The sequence below is a fragment of the Triplophysa rosa genome, linkage group LG6, assembly GCF_024868665.1.
Source record: "Triplophysa rosa linkage group LG6, Trosa_1v2, whole genome shotgun sequence".
In the NCBI taxonomy this organism is placed as follows: domain Eukaryota; kingdom Metazoa; phylum Chordata; class Actinopteri; order Cypriniformes; family Nemacheilidae; genus Triplophysa; species Triplophysa rosa.
In genome coordinates, this window is record NC_079895.1 from 93,598 (window position 1) to 119,518 (window position 25,921).

At 40.8% G+C, this 25,921-nt stretch overlaps 1 protein-coding gene across 2 annotated transcripts in view; it reads left to right on the top strand.

The window, feature by feature from the left end:
• The first annotated feature begins 7,919 nt into the window (after window positions 1–7,919).
• The window catches only part of LOC130555989 (serine/threonine-protein kinase Nek5), a 42,845-nt gene continuing 24,843 nt past the window's right edge, over window positions 7,920–25,921 (top strand). Inside the window, exons 1-7 of one of the 2 annotated variants that reach the window (XM_057336600.1) lie at window positions 7,920–8,025; window positions 8,246–19,691; window positions 20,486–20,559; window positions 21,109–21,192; window positions 22,462–22,668; window positions 23,027–23,116; window positions 24,413–25,141. The gene's annotated coding sequence lies outside the window, so the exon portion shown is untranslated. Of the gene's footprint in view, window positions 8,026–8,245; window positions 19,692–20,485; window positions 22,669–23,026; window positions 23,117–24,412; window positions 25,142–25,921 lie in introns of both variants that reach the window. The other variant, XM_057336599.1, reaches the window with a different exon arrangement.

Below are 25,921 nucleotides of genomic sequence, written 5' to 3' on the forward strand. Positions count from 1 at the left end.
GATAGTGCTGTGGACCAAAGTAAAAAAACCTGCAATGCCACAGCTGATGCAGTAATAGAGGTTGATCGATACCTAAAGGAAACTAACATACCCAGAACCCATGATCCACTTGAATACTGGAAAGAACAAAAACATGCGTTTCCCCATCTTTATCTGATGGCACTGCAGTTTCTGTGTACACCAGCCTCCTCTGTACCCTGTGAGAGAGTGTTTTCAAAGGCAGGGGAGGTATTGTGCAAGAGGAGAAATAGGCTGAGCCCTAACAGTGTCAAAAAATTATTATTTCTCAATAAAAACCAGTAAAATAGTCTTTTATTGGGCCCACATTCTTCTTCACCCAGTTACACAAGCACATTTAATAACCACATAATCCATGAATTAGGCTATTTGACGTTACGTTTATATACTCTCCTATACCAGATACAGACAGTGTTATTACTATACAGATAGTTGTCAATTACATGTCATAAACTAGTGTTTTAGTTAAAATAATTCAACAATTTCTCACTTGATCTCGTCACCCACAACACGCTAAACAGTATTTTATTGTAATACATTGACTAATATTGACTTTTATATGAACAGGAATTACCACATTATGTTACATAAATATTATCAGCATATGACTTTTATTTGTGCACTACAATTACATCAGATTACATCCCAGATAAGGCTGTTGTACATTTTAAGATCCACTAGATGGCACTGTAATCGATACAACGACACTTCGAATCTTTTCTCGATCCAGTTAGAGGAAAGCCTCATAGCTTCACGAGGCTTCATTTAGCCATCCCTACCTTAGCTTGTTCCTTCATGTTTTACGCAGTGTTGCCAACTCTTTTCAATGGAAAGTAGCTAAAGCCTACCCGAAAAGTCGCTAAATGTCGCCAGATGACGTCACGCGCTAGTTTGCATATCAGTGACGTCATCACGTAGTATCTGACAAGCTAAGCGCTTCAGGTCTGCTTCCCAAATGCACAATAAATAGGCTCTTAATGACTTATTTTTCTGTTTCTGTTGGCAGACATCAAAAAACTATGTAATAGTGAGTGAACTCAACCACTTAAAACTAGCAGTCACTTTCGTTGAACAGCTAAAGTCCTTTTGTGTTCATGTGTCCATACAGTCATCGCGTTTTAAATCATAAATGCTCAAACAAGGTCAATAAGTGATTAGTTCTTGAAAACACTGTTTGTACATGCCTCTCTCATTCACGCGTCAGTGCGGTCTGAACTAGGTGCCGGAATGTACCGGTGCTACGGTAGCATCGCGATGCTAAAGCTTAAAAATACCCGCGATCCTCTCTATTTTTGAAACGGTAGTATCGTAGTACCGTAGTTAATGTTGCATATGCGCATTAATATTTATTTGAACACTTACATCTGCCTTTTTGCGGTGTTTATCTCCAAAATGAATGTGTGTTTTGAATGTCTCAGACGAGTTAATGATTCAAATTGGCATTTGAACGAGTTGGTTAAATGATTCACTAACTCAGTGGAAAATTGACGCCACCTACTGGCCGTTTTAGTTCTGCATTTAAAGTAAGCCTAATATTTCCCTTTATAAAGACTGCTGTATCAATTAAATTTGTCCAACATTTGAATTAGTTCCTACGTGAAAAATGATCTAGTGTCACTTTAGTATTTACTACAGTAAACTACTAAAACTCATAGATACCTAGTGTTTTTGAGTCTTATCATAGTAAATATTAAGTATACTCAGTATTTATAGTATTTACAAATTACTAAATGTAAATGTATTTGCTACAATTTATCCAATTCTACAGTTAATACAACAACATATTCTAGTGCAAAGTATAATACAGTTTACTATAGTAAATACAAAGTGTTTAATCTAAATCTGTGTTTTTTGATAGATTTGAATTATATGGCACAGCATCGTGATACTACTTGGTATCGAGATACTTCAGCTGGTAGTATCTAAGACATGTTTATGGTACCGTGACAACCCTAGCTATAGCACTGAAAGTGAAAAAAAACTCGCTCTTGGCGGGCAATAGACGTTGAAGCAGAATGTTCTCCTAATTACCAAAGGTTAGTAGCTTTCAATATGAAGTGTTTAGGAAACTTGAGTTAATGTTCCAGAATTTGAGAGAACGGTTTTTGGATGTGTATTATCAGGGGGTATCTGCCTAATTCAGGCCTGCATGCATTATTTGGTGTTCTTCTCTGAACTCTTCAAATGTTTCTACAGAATTCAGCATGCAGGGATTCTATGGGGTGTTTATCCCATTTGGAGTAATCTGTCAGACACTGTGGAGCCCAAACCTCGCAGCCATATAGAGCTATAGGCATAATCACACTATCAAAGATTTGACACCAGACTGGAACTGAATATCTGTTTGGGTGAATCTGCCTTTGATGGCGTAAAACGCACGTCTAGCTTTCTCTTTCAGTGCATTCACTGCCAGACCAAAACCACCTGACGCGCTGATTTTTAGGCCGAGATAATGGTAGTGTAAAGTGTGTTCTATTGTAGTGTTTCCCAGAGTGAATGTGTATCTGTATCCTGTAATCTGTCTTTTTTCTGTAAAATCATCATTGTAGTTTTGTTCAGATTGACTGTCAGGGCCCAGTTTTGACAGTATTTCTCCAGCAGGTGTAGGTGTTGCTGTAGACCTTCGGCGGTGTCTGACAGCAGCACCAGATCATCAGCATACAGAAGACATTTCACCTCGAAGTTGTTTAGCGTGAGACTGGCTGTTGCAGATTGTTCCAGTAACACGGCTAACTCATTGATATAGAAGTTAAACAGAGTTGGACTCAAGTTGCATCCCTGGCTTACTCCGCCCCTGAGAGAAAAATTCTGTTCTTTTATCGCCAATTTTAACTCCGCATTTGTTTTCTGTGTACATAGATTGAATGATGTCATGAGCTTTTCCACCTATGCCTGATTGTAGAATTTTATAATATAGGCCGTCATGCCATATTGAATCAAATGCTTTTTTTAAATCAACAAAACATGCATATATTTTTCCTTTGTTTTTATGATGGACGTGCTCATTGACTAATGCCTGTAGTGTGTAGATGTGGTCGGTGGTGCGGTGGTTTGGTAGAAATCCGATCTGACTTTTACTGAAGACATTGTGTTTGGTAAGGAAAGCTTGAATTGGAGTATTCATGATACTACAGAAAGTCTTCCCCAGGTTACTGTTCACACAAATGCCTCGGTAGTTATTGGGGTCAAATTGATCTCCGCTCTTGTACAGTGGCTGTATTAAGCCTGTATTCCAGGATTCAGGAAAGTGTCCAGATTGTAATATCAGATGAAATAGTTTTAGGAGAGCCTCCTGCATCACTGTAGGACTGTGCTTTAACATCTCTGTTCTGATGTTGTCTAAACCGCATGCCGTCCTGGGTTTGAGTTTGTTTAGTGCTTCATTTAATTCTTTCAGACTAATCAGATAGTATGGTGGTTTTTCTAGACATATTATTGACTTTTCTTATATTCTAAATACTAGATTACTGAGTTTTCTTATATAAAAGAATACATTTAAAGGTAGTTATAGAGTTCATGTACTTCTCTGATCTTAACAAGGGCTATGGGCCTCATGTATGAGTTTGAACACTTGAACACCTGCGTACACACCAAATATCTTATCACACTAAAGACAAGAACTGCACGTACACCACACACACTTTTGTAGAGAAGTTTAATTAAGAACGCTGGGTTGTTTATCATTATCATGCTAAACCATGAGTTCATTTTTAATAAAACCAATGTTAAATCATGTATCGTCCGAAAGCCCCTGGAAAGGTGTCAAGATAAAGAGCACATGATATACGTACGTATGTGTTATTGAGAGCGCTCCCTACAATTAAATCCTAATATGGTAGGCCGGAGATCTTAATATGGTAGGCCGGAAATATAACTGTAGCAAGTGCAGGATGAAATATAACTGTAACGAGGCATAAGGGGATGGACTAATAAAAATAAGTGATGTCATGTAAAAACTGGTTGGTAGAAGATGATGTCAGGTAAAACATGATTGGTTTGAACTGTGATAACAACTTGAGAACAATGTATAAAAGATGGAGTCAGACATGTATTCGTTGGGCATCTACAGATGAACTCTGTGTGTCTCACTTTGCTTGCTCGAGCAAATAAAGATTGAAACCTCTTGAAACCTGGCTCTCTGGTATTCGTGAATTCTTTCCACATTGGCTGATCGACTTTTTGCCACGACAATAGTCGAGAGGATTTTGGTTGTTTTTGATTGTCGATTCTAACCGGTTTAGTTTGTTTTGTAGGGTTTTCTGATCAGGTGTAAGACTATCTGAGGAGATTTCTCTGAACAGGTTTTTAAAGTAGTCTTTCCATAGTTCTCCATTTTATACGGCTATATCCTGGTGTTGTTGTTTATTTAGACTATTCCATTTTTCCCAGAATCGATTATTATTAATAGAGTCTTGGATTTCATTGAGAGTATGGTTAAGGTAATGTTGTTTTTTATAATGGATTGTATTTTTGTAGTCCCTAAGTGCTTCACAATAGTTTTGTCTGATTTCTGGTTTGTGCGGCTCTCTGTGTTTTAGGTTGGAGAGCTGTCGGAGTTCTTTTCTTTTCATTTTACATTCTTTGTCAAACCAGATTTCATCACCAGATTTTAGTTTAGTTTTCTTGTTTTTATATAGTAGGTTATCTTTAATTATACACCTATCATAAATAAGATGTATTTGATGTACAGCAGTATTTATGTCGGTTTTGCTCGTTGTAAACGGTGTTATTTGAAATCTATTAATTTGGTTGGAGATCTCTATTGAGCTAATGGCACTAATAAATTCAGATTCACATTTTGGTGACCATTTAAGTGTTGGGTTCAGTTTGATCAGATTGCTGGGCTCTATGAGGTTGTTGAATTTTCTTTAGGACCAGGTTTATTTGACAGTGATCTGATAAGGTGGACTGTGGTCTCACTGTGAATGCACGTAAAGAGGAGGGATTTAGATCTGTGATGGCGTAATCAACAACACTAGCACCAAGAGCCGAGCAGTATGTGTATCGACCTAAAGAGTCCCCTCGGATCCTACCATGAAGCACATACAGACCCAGACCTCGACAGAGACACACTAACTCCTTACCGCTTTTGTTGACAGTCCTGTCAGGGTTGTTCCGTGATGTGGTGGTGGGGGTGAGATTTGTGTTGGCTTTCAGGATATGATTATTTCCATGAGTGTCTATAACGTCCGATTCTGAGCCTGTCCTGGCATTAAAGTCTCCGCACAGCAGTACATTCCCTTCGGCCTGAAAATGGCTGGTTTCTGTCTGAAGTTGATGAAAATGATTGTCTTTGTAATATGGTGATTCTGATGGGGGAATGTAAGCTGCACAAATGTAGAGGTCTTTATCACAGTCTATGGTGCCTCTTTTGAGCTTGAGCCAGATATGTGTCGAGTCCTTCTTCTGTATGGATAGGTTGGTTTTTAAAGTCTCTTTATACCAAATGATAACCCCTCCGGAGTCTCTTCCTTGTTTCATTTTGTAGTTCTTGAGGGATGGCAGTATAATTTCCATGTATCCTGTAGGGCAGTAAGTGTCGACGTCTGATCTGCACTATGTTTCTTGCAGGATAATGATGTCTTGATTATTAATGTTTTTTAGAAACTCTGTTTTTAGAGTCTTGGCCCCTGAGGTTGTAGAGTAGAGGCCTTGTATATTCCAAGAGCTTATGTTTAAAGAGAGCTGGATGGATAGGGGTATAGTAATACAGTCCACTAATGACACCTCACTTTTAAAACTCTCTTGATCTGAATCTATAATCCATGTAATGTCTCAGACTGATTGTTTATATATATATATATACAGTAGTGTGAGGGTCCTGGTGGTGAGTTCTGCATCGCTCAGTTTCTTTAAGATGTGTCTGTCTGGTGTTATGAATACTGTATATACATTTATATCCTGCAGATGGGCTATACATTTCAAATATTCATTAAGAATGGTGGTCTGTCTGATGAAACTGCTCAGCGGTCGACTGCATGCGACACAAGCGCTTGGGTCGGTGTGACCCCCCGTCACCAGCAGGCAATATTGACAGCGGCAGGTAAATGAATATAAAGGACGCAGGTCAACTGTTGTGTAAAATATGGCTTCAGGGACCAATGAGGTTGGAAAATATTCGCATCTGGAGCTGGTGTGTAATGGTTGGGGGTAGATTGCTCCATTATAAAATCCTAAAGCCTCATTCACAATTTCACCAGGAGACCTCCGGCCGATCAATTTAGAGATAAATAAAGCGTCTGGAGGGCTGATGTAAGATAGACAGGCTGTGTATCTTCGGTCTCTAAAGCTGATCGTATATCACAGCTGAAAGTCCTAATGCAGCTGTGGGAGTTTGAGACACTGACGCGTCCACGCAGGATTTACGCTGCCATCTGAGGATCATGAGAAATAACGTTCGGAAGGCTCAGTGACCGGCATGGTCCAGGGAGATAAGCCGAGCACTGATCGCGACTGTATTGTTCTGCTTTTTCCCAACACTTTTGCTTTAACACAACACCTGAATTACAAGTGTGAGGCTCGCTCCTTCAACCAAACAAATCAACACAACATCTGCATGTGGCCATCATGTATGAACAACACTATTTATTGAAAGTAAACCACAGCGCTCTTCTTAGAGCACATCACCACACACTTTTAATTCATAAAATTCACACAGAAAAGACTTTCATAACAGCAGGTAACTATAACCTCATCACTTAAAACTCTATTTCTGTTTTTCAGACCTCAGCTTGGCCACATTTTCCGGATTTGCCGCTTCAGATGAAGGCAGACCCACACACAACATTCATCAAATACACAAATCAATCGATATTTTCAGCTCTGTTTGAGCACACATCCGTATTCGTTGTGTGTGTGTGACACTACTTTGGGTATTTACATAATTTCATTCCGGTACTCCCCCATATTCTGAGTGTGAGCCAGTATCCATTTGTTGAAAGCAGCTGCCCACACATCACCCAGCGAGCGGCGCGCACTGGATGGGCCTCGGCCCCCCTCGCGAGCGTCACCGGCCTCCCACACAGCGTTACATAAAACTAACAGCATCTCTTCACACGAGTACTGGCGTCAGCGAGTGAATTCTCAAAGGTATCAATCAATTTAGAGAGAAGGCCCTCCACCGAATACACTTTATGCGTGGTGCCTGCAGAAGGGCGAAGCAAGCGGTCGCCGGGTCACCTAGAAGAGCTCTTTACTGAGGTCATGTTGCCTCCGATATAAACTCTCTGATGCTGATGCTGCTGCCCGCTGCCGGGTCACATTGTGTTCAACTGAGTGAAAGTGTTTTCACAGATTGAGGTCATTTTCTGCAGTCATTAATCTCTTTCTACCAGTCGGATCAGAAGATCCACAGTCTTAAAGGTTCGGGAGGAGCTTGTATTTATTTCACTTCATTGATCACTGACTTTATCATTTCAAGCTCCAGCACTCACTGAAATATTATATGAACAAGAAACTCAGAAGTAATATAAACAGTGTGTGTCCGACTTAACTAAAAAACATCCCCTGGTCTTAGTTTTACCAGCTAAATGAAGGTTTAATAAACTAATAAAGGCTATTGAATTCTCCATCCATTATCCCACTGTTTTTCCTGAACAAAACCTTTCCCATGAGGCTATAAAGGTTATGAAACCCCATTTAACATTATAATGTTTGACAATTACTATACAACTACCAATACGCATAAAAAATGACAGTAATTGACACGATTTATGAATAATAAGATTGTCATGTGCTCGCGCCTCCTGCTGTTGTTTATAGAGCCCGTGTTGTCAGCCCCGTCTCTAATGCGAACACGGCTGTACGGTGATTGGTGTGCGATCGAGAGTGGGCTCCTCTGATTGGTCCAAAGGAGCTGTCTGTCAGTCAATTTGTTCACTCTGGTATGCTCAGGAGCCGTCGTTCTGGTTGCGGGTGAGCTCCAATGTTTCTCTAGTTCATGTCAGCAAATATGTTCAGTCAGTGTATAAACATTACTGTCCACAAACGGCACACTTTACGGATCCGGTAAGAATGTGTTGATACGTGTAGATTTTACGATAACACTGATATAATAATGTTGAAAAGAGCTGTAGGTTTATTAGGCGAGCGCCCGTTAGCGTCTCTGCTAACTGAGTGACGCGGTGTCCTCAGACACATTTAACAGTTTTAACTTTATCATCTTTATCACCTGAAGAAGAAGTGAGGTTAGTTCATTTTGTAATTTCTTCATCTATTTTGTAAATAGATGCTGCTGTCATTTATGATTGAGGCCCGTCATCTACAGTGAGTGACAGGTCATATGAATTCTGTTTATTCTTATATTTTGCATTAATCTGCATTAATAGATTAAGCACTCGTAAAATGACCACAGTTAACTGGTTATAAATCTCTTTATATTGGCTGTGTCTGAAGGAGTAGATTTAACTCGACAACTTTTCATGGAGCTTGTGTGAAAGGTGTTTATAAACGACTTTTAAAATGGATCATTTCACGCAACACGGGTGATTGTTGAGTGTCAAAGAATGAGAAGTGAGTTAGTCAGATATTGAGATGTGGTTGTGTTGTTAGAGAGCTTTAACTGATGCTTCACACTTGTGTGTTTTATTAGTCACACACAGAGAGAGAGAGAGAAATACAACATTTGAGTTGTGTCCACTAATATTAAAAGTCCTCAGAAATGTCTTTGTTTATTTTGATTCTTCTGCCTGTGTTGGTGACTCTGGTAATGTTAGCCTGTAAGTAATCATGTTTCGTGGGTATCACATTAATCTCCATGAATTATAATCACTGAATCCGTTGTTTGATGAAGGATCTTTCCTCAGCTGTTTTGTGTTTTGGTGAAACGTCTGAAGCAAGTGGAAACTAACAATCATTGGTGCTCCGACTGCATTTTTGGATGAAACGGAAATCTGTCGATTGTATTTTATATTGTGTTTAATATCATGGTTGTGTCTAATGTTGTTTTAACCCTGTTGAAAAAACCAGCATATGCTGGTTCGGTATGTTTTGATGCTGGTTTATCAACAGGGAAGTGTGCTGGTGCAGTGTGTTTCTGTGGCCTGTATCTGTCAGGAACTGGTATATTTATAGTGTAGCACGAGGTGATGATGTATGAGTTCTACTAAAGAGTGAACACACGGACCGTTGGCTAAACGTCTGATGCACAAGGCACACTTTTCTGGAAACACTTCGGCACGTTCGAAGTCATCATCTGATTGGTTGAATTTCACAGGATTTCCGGGAGACGTGCGTGTAGCGTTCTTTAACGGTCCGCTTGGAAACAACACAAGCCGTCTGATCTAAGAAGTACGCTGTCGTGTTTACAACGGTTGCTATAAGAATTCATCAGGATCGACTAAACGCTTCATTCTTATAAGTATCTATGATAAATAAACAATCATTCATACAACTATATTAAAATTGCACATAGGCTGAGATGTATTCTGTATTTATCAATCATGTATTAAACATTTTAAATTGTATTTAAAACACAAAATGTAAATGATTGTGTCTAGAGTTTTCTGTCATGTCACGTACCACCGGGGTCTCAATGAGGTACGCGTACCACAGTTTGAGAATCACTGCTCTACATTAAACAATGTATTTTTAGACAAAAGTGGGCTCACACCTGATTATCGGAACTATTTCAGTAGGACAGTAATAGCTGCTGTTAGTGTACACCACATAACACACAAAATTAGCAATTTTCAACAATCAATAGAAGATAAAACGTACACGTCTTATTAATCACACTTACAGGTTGTGATTCAGAGATGTTTATAGGGCCAAATAAAGTCATGCTGACCCATCTTTCATGGGTCAGCATGAAAGGTTAGAGAAAAAGTTTTTCTCACCAAGGTTAGAGAAAAAGTTGTCAGTAAAATGACAAAAGGTTTGGTTTATACTGCTGTGCAATCGTGTGGAAATTATTTGTCTCCTCTGGTTCTTTACATCATCATCCTTTGGATTTGGAAGTAAAAACAACTAAATGCTTGATTTTGCAGCAGAAAACACAGTCTCCGCTACAGGATGTAAACACACAAACTATCAGAAGTGTTTGTGGGCAGGTCAGAGTGTTCGTGTTTCGTGGGATTATGCAGATGTGTTCGTTCGTGACGTGTAAAGGTCACACTCAAAAGACTCGAAAACCAAACAAATCGTTAGGGCGGTTTGGAGTCGACTTCTTATTTTGGGAGACAATATCTTTATTTATCTTGGACTTTTTTGATGAATAGCTTAGTGGATCTTTAACATTGAAGGAAAGCTACGTTACACACTGAAATACAGTCGATATTAGGACTTCCAGCTAACGTGCTCTTTAAAGGAGACTGAGTTGTGTTGTTTAATAGAATCTATGAGATCCACTCACTGACTTCTTACAAAACACAAGTGACGTGAACAGCTCAGCCTTCACTTTCGGTGCGCATTTCACTTTACTGTATTGTCTTGTGAATAGGACTGCTCTTTCCTCTGGAATGACATGTAAAGCCCTCTGTAGGGCTGTCACGATTATGAAATTTGATTGACGATTAATTGTCTAATAAATCGTTGCGATTGTGGCGATTAATTGTCTGTTTTGGGGCTTTGGCGATTATGACGATTAATTGTCTGTTTTTGAGCTTTGACATTTAATTCTCATTCATTTTTGATTCAGCGATTGAAACGACCATATTGTTCTGAATACAAGACTATGTTTTTTTTTCTTGGAAATACATCAGAAAAAATTGGGTCATCATATATTTAAGGTTTAGGCTTTTACCTGTCAATAATACAACCACCAAATACTTGTAAATGAAGTAAATTGATCAGGTGTGAATTGAAGCCACCATTAAAATACTATCAGTCATAGAAAAGCTTCTAGTCTGTTTTTTTCTCACTTGCAAGACAGTAAAATTTTACTTGTGTGTTAATGAAATTTTGGTAGACTGGTTTTCACACTGAGATTTGCTTAAATAATATTAAATTGTACTGCAGGTAATTTGTATATGTTTTAGTTTTTTTTTAAGTGATTGTGTTGTGGTGGTACATTTTACAAGTATTACCATGCTTTAGTAACAATATATACACTAAAATATGCAATATGCAGATGCACTACAGCTCCCCCTAGTGTCTTCTATAGAGATGTGCGGTAATTGCGATGATCCGAAATCATCGCGATGAGACGATTATTTAATAATCGTGACAGCCCTAGCCCTCTGTGGTCACTCTTACAGCACTACAGCTTTTCTATTAGGCCGTTTTCTGTCATGGCCTTTTGCTGTGAAAATATTCCTGACAGATTTGAAGTGATGTGTGTTAAAAGAACCGCATGTCTGCTTTTTCTGCATCTTTTCCTCCATCATCCATTAGAGACATTCACGGTCCATCTCTGCATGAAACGCCTGACACCTGACATTTGTTGAGCTCTGATTTCGACACGGCAGGTGGCCGCATCCATCCACCTCTGCTACAGGTTTAACGGGATTACGGGCTCGCCCCATCCGTCTTTCTTGTCTTTTGAATGCTCGAGGTATCCGGAGCCATCCATCAATGCAACGGGTCACAAAGTCAATTAAGTTTCCACAACATTACAGACAGTTTCGCCCCTGTGCCGTGAAGACAAAATCGTCTTGTGCCGTTCACTGGCTCAGTTCTCCAACAAAGTTGAAGGTCTGTAAAATTCTGGAGTCTGTGCAAACTAAAACCTGCATTTTGATGTGTGAAGTTCTCATGGAGCTCCGAGGAGAGAGAGATGAAGCTCTAAGGTTATAACTGAATGTGGGATGAGCCTCCATCAGATTTATGTAAAAGGTAAATTACGTGTAATGTGAGGAGTGACCTATATAAAGCGTATGTTTGCCCATTACTGTCATATAAAGTCACCTCAGTGGATGATGAGTTTCTGAGTTTCATCGCTCTTTATATTTGTATTCTCTTCTGGTTTGTCATGAGTTGTCCAAAAAAATAGCAAGCATGTTTTCTGGTCCGTGTGTGTCCCACCTTAGATGACACATATTAGCTTTATTGGGGGGGTGAAATTAAAAGAGATAATACTTGATAGTGCTGGGCTAAATACCGGTGTGTATTTTTGTTATGATATGAATTTTTAATATACCGCATTACCGGTGTATGTGGCTTAAACAACGTGCGTATCAGTGGGGTCCCTTTTCACTGTTGCGCTGTGACTGGCCATTTGCACAGAATGCATCTTTCTATGCCACGGCACTACTGTATCATCATTTTTCTATATAGACGTGTTAAACGGAGGCATTTGGATGTTCGTGTGCGTCTCACGCATATGTGGTAACGTTAATGAATGAATGAATGAATGAGGCATTTATATATTGCTTTTCTGTGTATTGCTGTACACCCAAAGCACTTTACAATCATATGGGGGGGGTCTCTCCTCAACCACCACCAGTGTGCAGCATCCACCTGGATGATGCGACGGCAGCCACAATACATCAGAGGCCAGTGCGCTCACCACACACCAGCTATAGGTGGAGAGGAGAGAGAGAGAGCCAATTCAGAGGGTGGGGATTATTAGGAGGCCATGATTGACAAGGGCCAGTGGAGGGGATCTGGCCAGGACACCGGGGTTACACCCCTACTCTTTTACGAGAAGTGCCATGGGATCTTTAATGACCACAGGGAGTCAGGACCTCGGTTTAACGTCTCATCCGATGGACGGAAACGTTACATATTCTGTTCGCGTCACAATGGGAGCGCGCAGTGCGCGGCTGAACAGGAGATGACTGTACAGGTGTAACGTTAGCAATTGCAAGTTCGCTTTACGTTATATTAAATACACTCACAAGTAGGGATGGGTATCGTTAACATTTCATCAATATCGATACCGATATCGACACGGCTTATCGATACCGGTACTTATCAATACTGTTATTGATACTACACTCTATAATTTGATGCAAAAACACATGATGTGAAAAGATGTTAAACATTTTAAGTTTCTTTATTACAGCTGAGCTTTAGAACTGCAGTTTACAAATGCTTCTGATACCACTTACTGCACTTAGCATGTGCATAGGAGCACATCATAATGTAATTCAACATATTTACTTTACATCACTATGGTTATTTGGCTGGTAGACCATATTTCTTTTTACTTTCTGGTTTTAGGTCTACATAAATTTAAGTACTATTTTCTAAGCAAGCAATTTTTTTTAATTATATGTACTATTTTTTATAATTTTACTAGCACATTTACTTCAATTTACTAAAGTAAGTAAATATACTCAGAATTATTAAAAACAATGTTATAACTTGTTCTCAAATAAAGGACTTTTATTTTGACGGGTTGCCGCAAAGGGGTGTTTGACGGAAGCTTCCTAGTTGTGAAACGCGGACGCTGTGAAAGCTCCACAAGCGCAACCATGCCACCCTTTCACTCATAAACACGCAAAACAAGCAGATTACAAATACATCGCGGAAATCGTATGGCCCTAGATATCACACATACGTCGAGCAAACTTCCTCTAATTCGCCATTTAACACCCGAATACACAGAGATAAAACAACACAAGTATCGATAACAGTATCGTTTGTCATGAAGCTTATCGATACTCTGGTATCAACCCAATTATGTACTGGTCCAAAAAAGTACCGGTTCTCGGTACCCATTCCTACTCACAAGCCAACATCTTCAAAAAGCAAGAGTGTTCCCCTCTTGCCTGCTCAATATAAGCATATAACATGATGTGTTTTTAGTTTGAGCTGTTTCTCAGTTGATGAGACAACACCATGTCTGCACCAGATGCGCCACGATGTGACAAAAGACAATAGAACACATTAGAACCATTTATAATTTTACATTTTGTCCACACTGGATGCAGCGCGGCGCAACAAACCCATTAAAACAAGCTGTGTGTCACATTGCGTTGCGTCCGGTGTAGACACGGTGTAAGGGTCAGTATTGGAAGGAGGATTGACAGCATGATGCGATCACTTTCCTCTCACATATCTAATTTAAGATATATTTTTAAGATTTCAGGAAATCATGAAGCCAGTGTTGACTATGTAAAACACAGCAGACATCACATGCATGTTTTAATGGTAAAATTATTACTGTTTTATATTCAACTATTCAGACAGACCATGGTATTAATTTGAAGTTGGGAGCACCGGTGCTACCCATAGATATGGTGCTTCCAAGGAAAAGTTCATTTCGAGTGCTGTTCTCTATTTATTTGCTTAAATATTATGTTGGCAAGTTACCTTTGCATTCAGTTGTTAAGGAAGTCTCAACTTTGCAGTTATTATAGGGGAAGGGGATTGTTTATATTGTGTAGTTACAAGTTGTTTGTGATATTTGCACAATTAAAAGGTTCTGTACTGTATTTTGACTGCAACTGTCATGCATCCTGATTCCTTCACTTCATCATGAGGGCCACCTCTTTATAAACAGCATCATTTTGTGGGACTTCCTCACCTGTATAATACTAGTGGGGAATTTTTCTACAATATTTGCTCAACAATGACATTATAAAAGGGCATTTTAAGGCAATCAACTGCAGTATTTCCTCTCTCAACCAGTAGAAAATGTGGTTTAAAAAATACCCTCATGTACCGGAAACCGGTATAATCTGGAAAATACCGTTGTATATTAATTTATGGTCATACCGACCAGCACTAATACTTGAATAAAACAGTACATTTCATATGTCTTCCAGTTACAGGATTTTTGTGAAAAACACGATGCATTTCCTCTGAAAATCAAAAGGTCAATGATCTCTGGCAGTGTTGCAAATAGAAACGCTTCTCAAGTGATGTTCCAGGATCCAGATTTTACACTGTACATCAACACATTAGCATGATTGTGTATTATACAGAATTGAGAAAAATGGACTCTCAAAGCGTATTGTTGATGTTTGTCCTGTAAAGTTTTTCTTTCTTCGTCTCGTACAGTTTTGTCTGTGGTAGGATGAGGCCAATTGATGTTAATTCCCCATCAGAATGCACCCGTCACTCGACTCAATTCAGGTCAGTTTCTGTTCAGTCTGTAGATGTTTGTACAGTGTACATCAGTCAGCTGTTGTTGAACTGAAGAATAAGCGTGAGACGTTGGTCTTGGTCACATAAATGAAGTGAAATGAGCGTCCGCAGAACGAACACCATCAGCTGGCCTCGCTCACGTAGAACACCAGACACTTGGACATTTCTTGGGCGTAGTAATTGACGTTGTGACCGGTGGATAGACGCTGATGTGAGCTGTACCTGTCCCGTGTCACGGCGGAGAGGAACACTGTCGCCGTTCGCTGACACATCCTAAAGCAGAGCGAGACGTGTTTCCTCCGCTCTAATGAGGATGGAACCGTGTCCGTGGAGCTCGGCAGCACACCTCTTCCGCTCGGCCCCCGGGGACCTCATTAAGCTTCTTCTCCACCGGCTCCATGCTGGAATCACATGGTCCTTAGGGAAGGATGTAAATAAACGCGTTTGTCACTTAGCTCCCTCCCGTTTCACTTTTTCCAGGGAGAGAAATTGCATTGCGAGGCTTAATTAGCAAGCGCTGCCATTATGCTTTCTTTATTATGTAAATGAATCGGCCGAGCGCTTGGAACTGTTGTCTCACAAGCTTTGTGCCAGGTGTTTGCTGGATGAGCGCTTTTTTGTTTTTTTTCCAAAAGAAAGCGACAACTGTTGTGTGAAATTGTAGGACGAGCTATAATTATTTGACAGAAGATTTTTTCTTGCTCCTCTCGAGCGCCGTGACTGACGCGGCTTTGTTTGGGTTGTTCGGAGAGAACCTGATCGTTCCTGATTCACTTATTCTCGTCTCCTTGGAGAACTACTCTCTGGATGGGTTAAATGCAGAGGTCACATTTTGGGTATTGGTCACCATATCTGACTAATAGGTCACTTTCACTTCACTTCAGATATGAGCTAGACTTTGGTTTGTAATATATTGATTGTGTGATGATATTTTGAAGTGAAGCTGTACCTCTTACGCTCACACACCCTGCTCATGTGATGCACTAAAGACCTAAAAACTTAAGACCCTTTAGTTTTTCACTAAATTAAATCATTCTCAGAAGGAAAATATAAAAACATTTGTATTTGTATATAACATTTGTTGAATGAATCGTGTGCAGTGTTGTGCTGCTCGTGATGTTTTGTGTCAGCTGTGTGGTTGTGTGACAGTTGTTGTGTTCGGTGTGCTGCAGGTGCGCTGTCCCACGTTGACTTCAGTGAGCGTGTGTGTTTCCCATCATCCTCTCCGTCTCCGTGTTGCTGCGATGCTAACTGGCATTCACTAGCGATCTCGGTTCCGCCCCTTTAACTGCACAATAATGTTTAGAGAAGAGTCTTGTGCCATCACACCGTTGGTTCTGGGTTTTTTTAGGAAGGTCGTGTCACAGTTGTTGGCAGCGGTTCTACCCGTGGTGTGTTGACGCTTCTTGCCCACTCTCACCTCCGCCCGTCAATCCCAGCACACCAGCTGAACCCAGTGCTTGTGTTTTCAGCACTTCATTGTGCCCTCCAGCAGATTTTCACTTGTTTTCCGGTGTGAAATATGAAGTCTTCTGGGATGATTTTAATGTGAGACTCACGCCTGTAACAGCACACTAATAATACTGCTCGATTGAGTCTCGAAGCATTCTCATCATCTTCTCATTAGTATGATATCACGTGTTCTCTGCATGTGTCTGCTTGTGAAATCTCATACAAACACACATCATGTGTCTGTCCTTATCTGTTACACACACAGATTTTCAGCATTTAAAAAACCGTTCCTTGTGTCAATTTGAATTGATAGTTTTTGTTTTATAAATAGTGATGTTACTGTTTTGTTGTCATTCATATTTGACTTCTGAAATAGATTTTTAAGAGCGTTTTAATGTTGATTTGTTTTTTTGATTGAATTGATAGATCACACGAATGTGCGCGTTCTTCCAGTGGTTCTTGATATTTTAACACGTGTAAGTGATATTAGACCAGCAGAAGCACGTTTGTGACCTGACCTCTGTGGACCCCCAACACTGTACGCTGTTATTTTAGGGGTGGGGGTTGTGAACGAACCGCCCACGTCTCCCCCTGACACCACGGGCTGTGGCTGTATCCGTAATGAAGAGCTCAATTTAGCCAGTGACGTGCCGTTAGCGCAGCCGCGCGCTCTGACTGGCTGAGTGCGCTGCTGACATCACGCTGCCCGGCCATTGATTTGGCGCTGTCTCCGAGGCTTCTGGGCGAGAGCGTGAGCCATGGGCTCTGGCAGTCTGGTGCAGACGCTTGAAGAGCGGGGGGAGCAGGAGCTCAGCGCAGCGGCATGCAGCCTCCGGTGCTATGGAAACTACTAACCCGCTAACCAATGGAGATACTGCTGACTGTCATGTGTCCGGTGAGTGTGTCTGCAGGCGAATGCATTGCGTTAAATGCAAGCAGTGTGTGTTTAGTTACCAGCGTGCTGTCAAACTTCAGTCAAGTGCCGCTGCATCAGTGTCTGTGCGGCCGGTTGAGTGTTCAGAGGAGGTGAAGTGTTCTTCTGCGGGATGTGATTGAACCTCAGGTCTGCATGTGTGCGTGTGTGGGTTCAGGACATTTATGTGATTCTCATGTGATTTATTCATGCGTGTGAGGATCTGACTCTCTTTATGGCCGTTTGTTGAAATAGACGTCTGCTCTGATATGTGTCCATCATATTATTTCAATGTGAATATGTGAACATACGAGTGCTGAAACATGAATCTATCTTAGAATTTAAGTGATCAAACTGACTGATCTGACTTCTGAGCTGTTTCCATTTTCAATATTAAATTTCATCTAATAATGTTTGTGTAGCTCTTCAGTAGTATTCTTACTTCATGTATCATTTAAATTAAAAACACAGTTTAACTCTCATCCGTGTTTTATTTGTTCTTAATGTAGAGCTGTCAATCATCTCAGTATAATTGCCTGTAATATTAATGAAGGTCTTTGTGTGGCAGATGTTCCTGATATTAATGAGGATTCAGTGATTTATGAATGAACGCTCAGGTGCTCTGTAGATATTATACTACAGTCATTAGGATTTTGTAGAACGGGAGAAAGAGAGAAAACGCCGGCTCAGATATTTTACTAGCACCTTTTGAAGTTTTTCATTCATGTACACTGACCGATGTCTAAAGGCAGGAATAGATCTGCTGAAATTGACAAAATGAAGCGTAAAATATTTTCTTGAAAATATTTCTTCTGTAAATCTTATTTTATACATTGAGCATTAAGAAAAGTACTATACAAAGAAAAATGTGTTGCCTATGGGGGAATAGTAAGCCGGACCTGATGTGACCTTTTCAGAATCAGAATCAGAATCAGAAAGAGCTTTATTGTCAAGTGTGTTTGCACATACAAGGAATTTGTTTTGGTGACCGGAGCATCCAGAACACAGAAACAGCACCAACAGTACACAGAGACCATAACACAATAGAATGCAGCACACAATGATTTAAATAAGGGCCTATGGGTATAAACAATTAAGAAATAATTTCTATTTTACTATTAATATTTTTAGGAGATTTTAATGTGGAGTCGTTGTGTCGTCTGTGCATTTCAGTATGCACAGCATTCTTCCACTTATTTCAGAGATAGCATGTCAAATAAACATCTCCGCTGTCAAAATCAAAACGTGTCACTGTTAGCAGACACCCGTGTGTCATGACGTGAACATCTCGAAACATTCAAGCTGTGCATTTCTTCTCGTTTTTCTCCGTTCCTCCTGTGAAAGACTCCCGCACGTTCTACTGTGAGATCTAATGTCTCGTATCATCTCTCTCTCCCTTTGGCTTTCTGTCAGTGCTGAATGTGAACACGCGTGTGATGATGTGTTGTGGTTCTGCAGGTGAATGTGTGTTTGTTTGTGTCCTGCAGGATTTATTCCTCAATATGAAGATTTGTCACGTGTGTCTCTGTAACCCTGTGCTCTCAGCAGGTCTTGGCACACGTCTCTTTCCGGCTCGCTGTCCCCCGTCGAGTCTCCATCTTTACTGGCGTGTCGAGTACAGGGTCAGGTTGCCCAGGACATCCGTCTGGTGTCCGGAGCGGATGAGAGATGGCACACATCCCGAGCTCTCCGCTGCCGAGCGTTACAGTCCAGAGAGTGTTTGAGCGTTTATAAAGAATATGCAGAGCGCCCTCACACACACACACACACACACACACACAACCTGCTGGATGTGCTGAATTTATTTTGAAGGATGTTTGAGGGCTTGGCTCACTGTCGCTCCCACATGCGGTGCGTAGAGGGCACGGATGCCGTGATTTGACAGCTAACATGATGTGCGTTCGTCCATGTGTGTGTGTGTGCGTTTGCACCTGTCCCCATCAATGACAAGTCCCACACCCTGAGGCTACAGATCTCATGAATGCAAATCAGCCGTGGCCATCGGCCTATTAAATAATGCAGCAGCGGCCGCTTCGCTCACATTAGACTGATAAATGCGTTACGTTGTCAGCGTTCAGGTTTTCCTCCCGTTCCACCGTCCCGTCCCTTCATCTGTGCCGAGGAACCTGGTTTCTACTCAAGCTCATAGTGCATCTCTGTTTAAACACTCAACACTGATGCTCAAACATGCAGATGACTCTTTTATTAACTGTCTGTCATTTGGTTTGTCTGTGTGTGCTGAGGAGATGTCGCAGTGATCTCAACACATGCCACAGCGTCACAGACAGGACCGAGTGCTCCAGGAGACGTCAACGCTGCCCCAGAACAACATCAGGTGAATGAAAAAACGATTTTAATGATATTCCAAAATGATTGATCTGTTTTTTTTTACTTAAATATCTAAATTATTGCAACACCATTCAACAATGAGAAGAAATCATTTCAACATGTTTTGAATGATGTAAACCGCTGCATGACAGGATCAAGTATTGAACTTACTGAACTTTTTTTAAAAATACTGAAATATCTGAGAGTAGATTGTAGTGATGAATCATAGCTAATATATGATAACTGCAGTATTATTATTTCCCTCACGGTTGATATGTCAAAGCAATCAACATACAGAATATTATATGACTCTAAAAGTTTACTTGCTGACAAATAAAAAAACAAATACAGTGCAGAAAAACATGTCAGTATTATTTCTCGTAAGCATCACAACATCGAGCTGTAGATTGTGAATCTATATGAAGAGAATGAGAGGATCATAAACACACAAGAGGATTACGCCGCACACGTCAGCAGCGGGTCCCATGTTAGCAGATGAGAGCATTCATACAGCACGCGTAAGCAACAGTGCAGCCGCCATATTTGCTGCGCTGCTCACGCTCGATTAAAGCGACAGTGCATTCTTTTCAGTCCAAATACAGTAACACTTTACCTTTAAAGCATGAGAAGAGGTGTCTAAAGTGTTTAAGTCAGTCTTAATGTTTTATGCTTGCAGTATATTGCACGTGTAAAGCCATCACATCAATCACTGGATATGAATGATCCCTCTATCGTTTGGATTTGTATCCTTCTCAGCTAAAGCACAGTTTAAGTAGCCCATGGCTTTTTATGTATTTACAGGCTGACTTGCACTACGTGGATCTAAAAGAGGTTTTACACCCTGCTGACACGTGCGGTATGAAACCGGTGTTAAAGTGAGTTTCAAGAGGCGGAGTGTGTTGTCGGGTGTAGATCTCTGGCTGGTAGAATGTGTTAATGAATGTCTCAGATCAGTGTAATGCTCATTAGCTCATTCTCGTGCGAGACACTCGGCTCATAATGCTTGAGGTTAATTGGTTTGAGTCCATCGTCTCTCCAGTGAGCTCCACGCCGTCATCACAGACCTCACGCTGGCTTTATATCATCACCTCAAACTAAAACTAAAGCAAACACTTGTGCTGGTGTTTACTGAAAGATTCCCGCTTTTGAGGTCCAAATAAACAATCGAGCAGGTGCGTTGAATCTATGTCGAGAACACAAGGCTGAGCTGTTTTAATGATTGATTTCATAAGTGATTAATGAGGATTTATAAGTTGAGCTGTCTGGGACACTTGTGGGAAATGTTAGTTTGATGTCATAAAGAGACAGCTTGTTGACAGTGTTCAGACAGAAAACTTGTGAAATGAGTTTGTGTTTATTTTGTCGTGACTGTGTTGTTGTGTGCAGATGAATCACTGGATGAAATGAAACGATGTGTGTTTCAGGTTATGTGTGATGATGAGATGAGAACGTCAGCGTCATCGTGTGTGATGCAGGTACTCGTGCAGAACTACACTCATTCATTTAGGGTAAGTGGCTGACCCACGATGAGTGTGACCCATCCTGAGAAGACCTGAGTGTTGAAGGGTTTTTTCATTGTTTCACACACTTTTCATTGTTCTTTTGTGGCTTTGCTAACATCCCATCACAGTTAGTTGTGTTCTTCAGAAATGAATTGTGTGGAGAGCAGAGATGAGTCAAACGGCTGCAGAATCTCACGAGAGCCGCCGGTCGAGCTCCACTGACCTATCTGCGCTTTATTGTGTTAATGAGAAGAAGCAAACATGAACAAACTCTCCAGATTCTGAAGCGTTCATCTGTTTGCGCCGCTAGTGAAAAACGTCACCGGCCGTGTGTCTGGCAGTCCGAGCTCATCCGCAAACTCTCTGTGTACCGCGCGTGCGGTGGGGATCTGGCTCTTTTCTCTCGCCACGTCTCCGGCCGGTCCAGCAGACGGTTTCTTCCAGCATCAGTCTGTAGAGAGAACAGCAGTTCAACAGTCAGTTACATCTAAATCAGCATCCAATAAAACCACTGACTCGTTCTGTTGTGTTGTGTTTTTACTGTGTGTTACTCATCATTTCACGTGATATCTCCTCAGAAACTCCTCCTGCGCATGTTGACAGCTGTAGTCTCAGTCGTGTTTCAGTCTGTGATATTTAATATGAGACAGATGAAACTCAACTTCACATCCTTAGAGAAACTAAACATGAGCTGTGAGCGAGGTCAGTCTGATCAAACAGAATTCTGCATTTATTCAATCTACAGGCCCGGTGGTGTTTTCCCTGTCAGGTCTTTGTATATGAAACATAAACATACACCGACTGAATCCGCTGTGATTTCTCTAGATTAAAGACACAATACTCTTCACTGTTTACTCAACAGATTTCAATGCTTTATTATCTACACGGGTCATAAAGCAACATTTTGTTTGCACTTGCATATCATCTTTATATTTAGACATTGTAGTTAGATGATTGTTTATTGTCTTGTGGAATTGTGAAAACTCCTGCATGTCAAGCATGTATTTTCTTGGTTAACAATTGTGAAGACATTGCTAATGTACTGTGACATGTTAAGAAATGTGATCTGTACATCTGTATGTTTATAGCGCAGTCATTGTCGTATCACAGACGGGGTTTGATACAAACTAAGTGTGTCTCAGTTGTGTCCAAGCACATTCGTGTGGATGACATCATAGTGATTCACGACTCATCATGAAATCATTTTCGTCTCATTCCTGATGTCGAGCGCTTGTGATTAGAGAGTAACATTAATAACTGCTCTTCCACCAGCAGAGACGTCTGTGACTTTCAGCTGAAATGAAGCTGCTCTTGTGGCTCTGATGATGAGGATGAGGATGATGATGATGATGATGTCATCACACAGGTGGACAGACGGGTGTTCGAGGGCAGTTAGGAGAGAGAGGCCAGATATTCAGAGTGGTGATGACAGCCGGCAGCGTCAGCGGGAGTCCTGTGGCGATCTCTCACAGACAATCACATGTACGTCATAGGTGTTTGATTTCACTGCTTTGTGAGGACTTCAAAATGTGTTGAAGAAGAACTGCCAAATGAACATTGAAGACATTAATTAGAAATGAATTCTCACGTCATGTTAAGCTAATACAATTATTCTCTTCTTTCATTGCTTTGGTCCCAGAGGTAATTAGAGATGAAATTGAATTGTGCATCTTTTTGAGATGTAGCTGACCTCACTTTCAATAGCATCATATAATAGATCATTTTAATATCCGTCAATCATATTTCCCCTCAGTCTGTTCCAGAATCCCTCATGACTTCAGACGTCCTCTTCTGCTGGTTTTCGTGTAGATTAAGGCTCATGTGGTTTCTCTCTTCATAGGTTCTTTCGGCCTGAAACGCAAACTCTGGCTCCTCTGACCAGCGTCTTTCCTGTGAGCTCACGGCTAACGCTAAGATTCTTCACACACAGGTTAATATCTGCTGTACCTGCTCTCACATCTGACTGATGTCATCATTATTTCAGCAGTGACGCTCTATTAAAACTCTTCATGACGGGAAGGAACTCTGCTCATTGACTCACATGACACATCATATCAGTTTCTCCCGTTTTAAAGTGTCACATGACATCATGCTCAGCTACTGTACATTCAGCAGTGACATGGTTTTGAAGCAAATGTGATCATGACCAATCATTGTAAGAAAAGAAGAGTCTCTTCAGTACTCTGGTGGTGTTCTCTGTATTTCAGAATGGTGTTTGTGGGTTTCTCAGTGTGTGTTGTGTTTCAGATTCTTTGGGCCGTGTGATGATGATGGTGCGTATCAGAGCGGCTGAATGCGGGGCCGAGTCACTGTCTGAGACGCCCTACAATTCTCACAGTGAACCGGTCTCTTTTCCAGCCCCTCATTCCTCCTCGAACCCTCGACGGTCACCACAACATCACTGTCTGTACTGTTTCAAGTCAATTGATGTGATCGCATTAAAATCATTTGATATGACTGTACTGTATATCTCAGTTCTGTTATTACTGTTCAATGACAAGAGTAAGGGCTGTGGATGGATGTGAAACTAAAGATGACTTAGACTTGGGAGACTTTTATTATGGTGACTGTGAGATCAATTAGTTTTCTGTAAACACTGAGTGAGACGCATGGCATCGCATCACACACGCTCTGTAGTCCACACACAGCACTGTGAAGAGAATGAAACTCCGTCAGTGTTTAATATGACATTCCCATCAGGTGAGAGAATAGAGGTAAAAATAGCTCGTCTCTTTCCGTCTCCTCGCCGCGGGCCGCCCGCTTCATTGACCCACTTCTGTTCTCATCTGAATTCAATTGATTGTCGTCCCTTTGGCCAGAATCCAGCAGAAATTGAAAATGGTCCACCCGCAGCCGCCGGCAGGACTGATGACCTTCACACCCGCGTAACCGATCCGCTCTCATAACCCACCTGCGCACAAACACTTGTGTTCTTCTGATGATAATGACCTCAATTCATTAGGGATTTATGCTAAATAATGCTCGACTAGATTAAAAGAGAAATTTGACTGATATTATTTTTATTTCAATAGATATCGTGATGATGTTGGTTTGTGAATTGTTTTGGCCACAATAATTGTGTGGTGAAACTCTGAGCAGCACTCATGTGAACACTCGACCTTTACAACACTTTTGTCTTGACTCTGGTGTCACGCGGGTGTTTGTCTGCTAGCTGTTCAGTGAAAGAATTCATTTCATGTTCATGTTTTTCTTGTGTTTTCTGCAGGTTATGAAAGGAACATCAGATTCCTCAGGATGTCTCTCTCATCAGGTGAATGTGATGATGATGATTCACATGTGGAATATAACACATCATCAGTCGTGAGGTACGGACGGAGACCGGGCGGGTCTCTCTCGCTCTCGCTCTCTCTCTCTCTCATAGTGTTGCTGTTGTGTGAGTTTATTCATTCATCTGCACAATAAAATGCACAAGTGATTCCTGCACCAATGTGTTTCATTCTTGTTTTGTGTTGATATTAAGATGCTCATGTGACATACAACAGCTAAAGACATTCACATGTGATATCATGAATAACGTCCATTTATCTGAAGAACTTCTGATACGAGCTCTGTTTTATTCAAATACATTTGAGTGAAACAAAACAATCTTCAATATTTTTAAAAGAATAAAAGAGCTTAATGTATATGAGAATGAGATGTAAAGGGTAAAAGATGCTGAGAGGTCAGTTTGACATGCTTTGCTGCGGTCTCGTGGGACTCTGACGTTTGTAGGTCACGTCAAAGATGATTTATACAGGCCAGAAATACAGCTGCTCTTAACACAAGACTGCTGTTCCCATGAGGCCGTGTTTAACTCCAGCACATCCTTCACATGAAGCACAGATGGGAACGATGTCTCCATGAAATCACTCCACGGACTGAATGAAGCTGAAGATGAATGTGTTGTGTGGGTTTCTGAAGAGATCGTCGGCCTGCGCTTCACAGCTCTGATCAGGTACACAACACACCACCATCTCATCCAGCGTGCTGAACTTTTATCTTGTGGAAAACCAAAGTTGTTGTTTAATCCAGATTAAAATGCTTAATTGTGTGAAAACTATAACATTTAACTAAACAGAATTCAACTTGTTTTAAAATGATCTAATTCGTTTCATATGAACGTGTAAGGATGTGAGATGTGTGCCTTCAGCACTTGAATAAAGTTGTGTGTATAGATGCAGAATATGAAAGATTTAGACAAATTCATTCTCAAGCCACATTCAAACAATGGCTCTCATTCACCTACTGTAGCGTTAAATAAATCACGGTTCATCAAAAACACTCACACTAACATTTATTCTAAATGAACGACAAATAAAAAGTAGTGAAATCCACAGTAGTTCAATGACATTATGGGTAAGACCTCAGTATTTGTGTGTAATGATGTTAGAGATCTCAGATGCTGTCTTTCATTGGGCTGAATGTCTGTGAGTTTCTGTTGCACAGGTATCTGGTTCTATTGTTAACTGTTGACCTTCAGCTCTCTCAGAGGGCCTGTAAGACACTCAAGTGTTGATTGAGACGACTCTCATCTCATTATAGGACAGAGAAGAGCTTTGGTCTTAAGAGCTGCTGTAATTCTCATTTCTGTCTTCTAATGTGAATGACTTCTCACGGCGCGTCGCTCGTCTTGATGAACAAATGAAAACAGGAGAGACATTTTTCAGAGACTGAAATGAGATTTCAGGTTCCTTTTAGAAAAAGTCATGCTGTCTTGAATCTTCCATCATTACAA